Genomic DNA, 8145 nt, shown 5'->3' on the forward strand with positions numbered 1-8145 from the left:
ATATATATATATAATGCACCAATAGACTTTTGATAATTATAGTTTGCTTTGCAAATGTCAAAAATAAGAACGGTTAACTTCATTTTGTAAAGCTAAATTTGCAGAAAGGTAACTTTAATTAGTTAAATTTCAAATTATATATAAGTGCTTATGTGATAAAACGAAAATTATTAACAATACATACAATTTTCATGCGATACAGACATATTGTTTTTAATAGGACGTGAACGTAAATAGCAGTTTTCTCTGCTTCCAACATAAATTGTTCTGTAAGGATTTTAATTATTCTGCAATGTTCATTAATTTTCAGCTTTAGGGACATAAATAAACATGATAGTGGCTATAGTTACTTAAGTGAACCATCCAAATCATTCATGGACTCACCTTTGATTTTAGGAATATGGTCCATTTCTTTAATGTTTATTAATTAGCTAATTAATAGCCAATTAGCTCATATTAATCAACATTAATTTTTTTTTAATCAATTTGAACATTCCTGTTAAGAATGACACTTTAAACCACTAGTTTACAATAACGATCTTTGTTTGCTCTTTATTATTCTATTTTGAAGGCATGCTTCCATAATATTACCATCCTTCGATATTGAGAAACAATAAACCATAGGAGAAGAGAGCCCCAAACACTGCAAGTATATGAGCTCTATCAAAGTGAAGCACGTGACACGCTGACATCACTAAACAATTTTTTTCTTTGAATGAATGGAAGATTTTTAGGGTTTTATCACTGATGTTTGAGTCAAACAAGGATTTTTCATATATTCTTTCAAGAATGACTTTTATTTCTAAAGTCCGGCGTGGAATGTTCGAAGCCATTCCAGGTAAGAATATACTCGAGGAAGCACTGACAGAAATGAGAAAACTAACTTCGAAGAAAAACAATGCCTCGAAATCTGAAAACTTGGTGACTAAAAACCAAGATAACGATAAACACATATGAAGGAAAAATATTACAGAAGTGATTAAAACAGGCAATGATAAAACGTCGTTTAAATCCTCTAAAACTTTTCTAACGTTAGAGTAAGTACATACTAATTTTATTGACACATTGTCTTTTTCAAAATGGCGCAACCGTTCTTTATATATACTTAACAACGAAGATGAGTTATAATATAAAATACCAAGCGCAAAATTTATAATGCATGGGAAAAAAAGATTTTGAAAATAATACAAATTGCTGCACACAAGCAACATTAGGCTAGATACTAAATTTGAATCAAAATGATGACCAAACATCCAATAGAATGCAATTTCACCTCCGACTGTATTATAAATTAATATCAGAATTACACCTAAGATAGGAAGTATACAACAAATGAGCAATAAGCAATAGTTGATTGTTCGAGGTTTGCTTTTGGGAGGCGAAACTAGAACTACCTTCAATTTATACATTTTTATAATCAAGTCATGTATTTTTGTTCTTCTATTGAACATAACAATCCAAAGACATAACGAATTCAAAATTATTATACAGGTAATGATAAAAGATTTTATGAACTGGGTATCGTGTAGCATGAATGTTGTTAAAAGTGTTGGAGGATATATTATTGATGATATATAAACGATAGTTATTAAAAGCTGCTGTAGTCTTAAAATAAAACTTTCAACAATTGATACATTTTCCGATGTGCCTTCTATATCAATGCCAAAGTAAAGTAGTAATTTCCATAGATGACCATAACTTTGAAAAGCATGAATGAGAAGATTATTTTCATTTTTATTTCTTCCAGAATATCTCCTGTTCGAATAAGTGCGATAAAAGAGTTTCTTGTCCCCCATCATTACAGAAAGTTTAAAGATATATAGTTGTTTTAGATGACGGGGACATTTAACGGACTGCCTACTAACCATGCATCAATGATCAATTAGTTACCAGTAACAAGCAGTCATCAGCAGTTGCTGTCCTGCTCCTCTTTGTGAAGTTGATTCATTTTTTTAAGGTAGAGTGCATGTAAATTATCGATTTTAATATTATTAAAATTTTCAATAGAAATCAAGCAAAATCAGAAGAAATTAGTATGAAAATCAGAAGATAAATTTCAAATTTCTCACAAATAATGTTTCACCTGGAAATGGAATGGTGTTGGCACTTTATAAATAATTAGTTGATTGATGATACGTAAGGTTATCTAGTTCAACCTCCACTCTGTACAAGAAATTATTCGTTTATGGAGCGAAAATTAGTTTTCATGGGATACAAACGATTAAATAAGCATTAAAAGTACTAAGAGATAAAGCGATATGTTGCAATATGATTGCACGTGGTTATCACATGGCTTACATTATGGTTCTTAACTTTCACGAAATTTTTCTTTTTGAAGGCAATATGCTTAATCACCTTACGCAAATTCGAACATCTATCAAATCGTTTAGGTTATAACTGCGAAATAGGCTAGATAACACTTTATAGAAAATGCAAATTCAAAACATGATAGACATTCATTAAAGTTGTTTAATAATAATTTATAGAATAACTCCAGTAAATTTATTTTATAAATATTTATTTGGTCAGAAAACATCCATAAAAATGTGCATTCATTTTTTAGATATTTTTTTTAACGCGAGAGTTTAAAAGTTTGTGAAAACAAATATTGCTTTTATCGATTGAAAAACTATTACAGATACTAAGAACTTTAATTTAGCTTTCTTTATATCGATTATTAAGTGCGTGTCAATGTTTAGAGACTCGATTAATGTGTCCTCTATGATTGATGTTTCAACGATGTTCCAATTTAACTAATGTATAAAGATTATATTGCTTCTCTTTTACCTCTACTATTAAATAAAAATGAAAAAATTTCATTTCAAAAATGTTTACTTTGTCGTTTTGGTAATTGCAGGAAAATTTCGTGAAAGGATAATTATGCTTAGGGCAAATTTATGCAATCAACATTTTTTAAATTAATTGCAATCTTACTTTGTTCATAAAAACTTTACAAACTATATTGTTGTTTTCAGAAGTAAAATTATTTGTTTTCTTATGTTTATCAGCTAAGCAATCCTTTTCTGAAATTAAACTCTGACATTTCTTTGGTATTTTGTCTCTCAAACCACTCTATAATTACGCTGTATGATAATTCCATAAATTAACAGTTAGAAGTTATCTGTAAAAGTAATCAATAACAACATTTGGTGCAAATTTATTTTATTGAAAAGTAATTTTGTATCATATCTAAATTCGCGATGAATAGAGTTTCCTTCGAATTGTCCCCGCAACTTGTTCCACAGCAATAACTATTCATACCCCAGGTTCGTTCACAATTAGCACAATAAACATTAAGATGCTAAGAAAATACCGTAGCGAAGACTAAGTTACAACAAATTCTAATGTTTTTCAAAAGAAAACTTAAATACTTCCAACACTCTGAAAGTTAATTAACAAGTCTGTATGTAAATAATGCGGTTATATAGCTCAATATATGACATTCTGTTACAATTAGAATTTTCTTTTCCAGATATGAATGGGTTTTATTTTTTCGGTCTATTTTCCATTTTCGAAAAATAAACTTTATTCTTTTACTTAGGTAACTAAAACTTCAAGCAGTTCCTAGCAAATATAATTTCTTCGGAAAAGGTTAGATTAAATACTTCGGAATATGCGAACAATATCCATGCAAGATTCGTGAACAGATGCAAGAAAAATATTCGTGAACAGATGAAAAGAAAGGAATGCTTGCAAATACAATAAAATCTAAAGTGCCTCCGCTATTCCCTGAATATTTCAATTCGTTTTGATTACAACTATTGGAAGAAATTGCTTCCTAAAATACTTTAAATTTTTCTTGTAGCTCAGTAACAATTGGCTGCAGATGCAGTAAATTATATACAATAAAGTGACAAAAAGCGGAAAATGTAGCAAAGCATAATACTAACACTATTAAATAGTTCCAACTCTTTTAAAGTTAATAAACAATAGTTCGTATGTAAACAATGCGCCAAAAAGGTGCAATATATGAGCTTTATTGTAGCTCAACATATGACACCCTGTTATTGTCAAACATTTTTTTCCATACATAAATGGAGTATATCTCTTCGTCGATTTTCCGTTCTCATATCAAGCAGAGTGTAATCGTAAACCTTTTCGAAAATATTCATTATTCTTTTATTCAGGTGAGTAAATTTAGAACAAACTATCGGTAAAGAAATGGCTAAAATAGGACAAACAGATCCCGAAAATATTATTTCTGAATTGAATGATTGATTAAATACATTGGAATTTGTGAGCAAAACCCATGCAAGAGTCGTGAACAGATGCAAGAAAAATATTCCGGAGCAAATAAATGTTGGCAAACACGGAACTTTATTAACTTCCTCCACAATTTCTAGGATGTTTGCATATCTTTTCATTACACAAATTGGAAGTAATTCTCTTCCAAAACTTTTTAATTTTCTTTTGTAGCGCAAAAATAACTGCCCGCAATTGTAGTACATTACACACAACATGAAAGTGACCAGAGACGGGAAGTATAGTATTGAGCAATAATAAACAGAACTACTTAAAGAGGTTGCTAAACGATGCAGCAACTCCGATTCAAATTTTAAGCCAAAAGTCCAAGCATCTGCAAAAGCATCGTTATATACTAAAGACAGCACTAAACAATAAAGAGGAAGGGGCAAACTGAAGAATAATAAAAGAATGGTTATTGCTTGAGAGTTGGTTAATGAAGTGTCAAACAGATTTAAATTTAAAATGAATATTTTGGTTACAATATTAAATATTTGTACCTTTTCCCGATACAACACTATCCATAATATCACGGAAAGTATATTTGTTGCAATTGCGCTTACATTAGCTTTAACAATATGCTCAAATCTTTGATTCATTGTAACAATCAAAATCAAAACGGTATAAGCATTGGATAAAATATAAGTAGAGAAATATATCAGTTGCTTAAATCTCAGAATGCGCCTTTTGGAATCGAAAAATGCTTCTTTACCGCTTTTAAAATTTATGCCATGACATAAAAAAACTTTCCACAAAAAGCCATAATTCTGAAAAGCGATTTCTAAATCAGCACTACAACTTTCCACAAAAAGCCATAATTCTGAAAAGCGATTTCTAAATCAGCACTACAACGTTTTTTTCGTTCTGAGCAAAAGCTCTTCTTTCTAACTATATTAGAATGTAATTATCAGTACCCGCAACTAGCTTAAATCGGAAAAAGTGTATTTTGGAATAAAATAAAGATTTTTTTAATGCTTTTTAAAATCTACAAAACATTAAAAAAAACCTTCGATTAGAAACTATAATTATGGAAAACGGTTTTAAATCACCACGACCTCGTTTCTTACGCTCTGAACATCAACACTTTATTTTATTATAATGGGATGTCAAAAATAGTTGATATCGAAATCCAATAGAAAAATATTGCTTAAAAATTGGAAAAGAGAATATTTTCATCGATAATAAAGGGGATGAAATATATCAGTTCTTACACATTAAAAAATTTATCAGCCGCTCTTAAGGAAATGGCACTTTAGTTAAAATAAAAATCAATTTCAGGTTTTATTTCAACGTTGCTTAAGCAATAAAAGAATGAGTGCTCAATAACAAATTTTCTCAACTACAATAGCCAAATTGTTTATACTGAACGAGTCTTTAAGTTAGAAGTTTTCAATGACTTCCTATCAGTGATATTTCATTATTCACAATGAGAAATAACATAAAGCAATTCACTAAGTCAGGAGAAAGGTTGGAAGTTTGAGCACTATTGTATCAACTATTTCTCTTTTCGATAATTTAGCCATGTATTGAGAACATTTTAACATTTTAAGAGAATCGAAAATGTTTTGCTAACAATTAAAAAACTCGCCTTTCTAAAGATAGTTCAAGGCCAATTTTTTTAATATTATTTTTCAACACGAGTAAAAAAGTTATAGTTTTTTGTTAAATGTTTATTCATTTTATTAAATATATTTATTTTATTCAGAGAGTTATTATTTTTTTATCAGGTTGTAAGAAATATAATTTTTTTATAATTTTAAAATGTTTAATTTTAAGAAACAAATAAAATTCTTGGGAAACAAATGTTTGAAATGTTTTAGGTCTGATTTTGTAATTTAAAACATCATATATAGTAGTTAATTTTATCTATTTAAGGCAGTGTTTCCCAAACTTTTGACTTTGGTGTACCCTTTCTAAATTTTTCGTAACGCTGTGTACCCCTTATAAAAAAATGAATGTATTTTTTTAAAAATATGTTTATTTTTCTTTTTGGTATGAAGTTTTATTATTAAGTTTATTTGCATCAGTGAGAAGGATGATATTGTTTTGGTTGTGATAACAGTTCATCATAATTCGGTTCTCTTGTGGTCAATTTTAGTCTGAGATGTGATTCCACGTCCAATAATCTATTTCTTTTTTCAGACTTAATGTCCACGAATGCTGAAAAAGCGACTTTACATAAACATGAAGTTGGAAAAGGCAAAATATATCTCAGCACTTTTTCTGTTAAGGCTGGATACATATTTTGCATTTGCAGCCAGATTGATGTTAAACTACACTCCTCATGTTTATTTTTCAAGAATCCGTCTGAAGCCAATTCCAATAATTGCCTTGCTTCCGCATGCGACTATCCTTCTGGCATGGATGTTGTATTAATATTAAACGGATATTTTATCCATTCAATATTTTTTTTAAATCGGGAAAATAGTTTCTTGTGAATTTTCCTTCCCCTTTTGAATAAAAATAATCGTGTTTAAATTGCTTTTTCTTTCATTTCATAATTCAACAGCTTCAATAATATTGAATTTCATTTCATGTTTCAAAAAGGAATAAAATTTTTAACTTCTACCCAAATTATAATATGTTGTAAATTTCGTATTAAACTAAACACCATTTTTGAAAGGCATTTTAAATACTTTAATATTTATAAAATGTTCCTAAATATTTTAACATTTCTTAAATATATCGACATTTCTTAAGAGTTCTAAATTATTTGTAAATATTTTAACATTTGAAAATACTATTCTCTTAAAAATACAATGAAAGTCGATGTTTACCATGTGACAAGCGGTAATTCGTTTGATTCTTGTCCAATTTAAACCTTTCCAGTCGTACACTTAAATACCATAGCAAAGAACCCAAGGGCGGTGCCAGAAGGGGCTCAGGGGGGCAATTGCATTTTTTTCTAAATAATGTCAGAAATTCATTTACCAATGCCTAATAAAAATTTTTGTAGTTGTTTTTCTATTTATTTATTTTTAAGAATTAGTAACAAAGATTAGTAAAATATATTGTAAATTCTATGAAATTGCAGTTTCACTGCACTACTTGTAACCTTGCCCATACATTGTTAAACTAGAGACCGGATGACATGGTTGAAATTGACGACTTTTTGAGTCCTTTAGAAATCCTTTCCCACAGACACATCTTCAATTTTCTTGGAAACTTATCTTTCGAACTGCCTGAGGGAGAGAAGCTGGTCCTCTTCTTTACAAATTCTTTTTTATGTAATGTGTTTATCAATGGCTTATGGGATCACATAATTGCTTTTTGAAATTTTCAAGCAAAATGAAAGTATAAGATAAAATTTTTTTTTTTAAATTTAGTCATCTTTATTTTTCTTTAATACTTTCAAATGAGGAAAATCATTTACTTATTCGGATTCAAGGTTTATATTTTAATCAACGCAAAAAATATGCAGTCAGAAAAAAAGAAAAACAGTACCAAAATATTTCTAATTTTTTTTCAATCATTTTCTTAGTAGTAAAAAGATTGTTGATTGATTCAAAAAAACAATTAAACGGTTCATATTCAATATCTTAAAATCTATATATATATTTCTCTTATACGGTGACAAAAAAAGCCTCATTACAACTCCCCGAATGGCAACGTTGGAAAATCGACCAATGATTGTCGCTAAAAATGTCACATGCCAAATCTAGCTGAGATGGCTCAACAAATAGCGCTTTTAAAAGCGGAAACTGAAATAACCAGAGAGAGCATAAGCTAGGCAGATGTGAGTAGTCTTTGTCGATAGATCTCTATTTTAGTATTTTGTCGAAAGCGCTTTTTTTCACGAATTTATATATTACGAATTTATTTGACGATTTTTGATTTATATCACGAATTATACTATAGCACATTTCTAATAGGTTTAACGAATTACATGTCATTTATTTGAAT

Source organism: Parasteatoda tepidariorum, chromosome 1, assembly GCF_043381705.1.
Source record: "Parasteatoda tepidariorum isolate YZ-2023 chromosome 1, CAS_Ptep_4.0, whole genome shotgun sequence".
In the NCBI taxonomy this organism is placed as follows: Eukaryota; Metazoa; Arthropoda; class Arachnida; order Araneae; family Theridiidae; genus Parasteatoda; species Parasteatoda tepidariorum.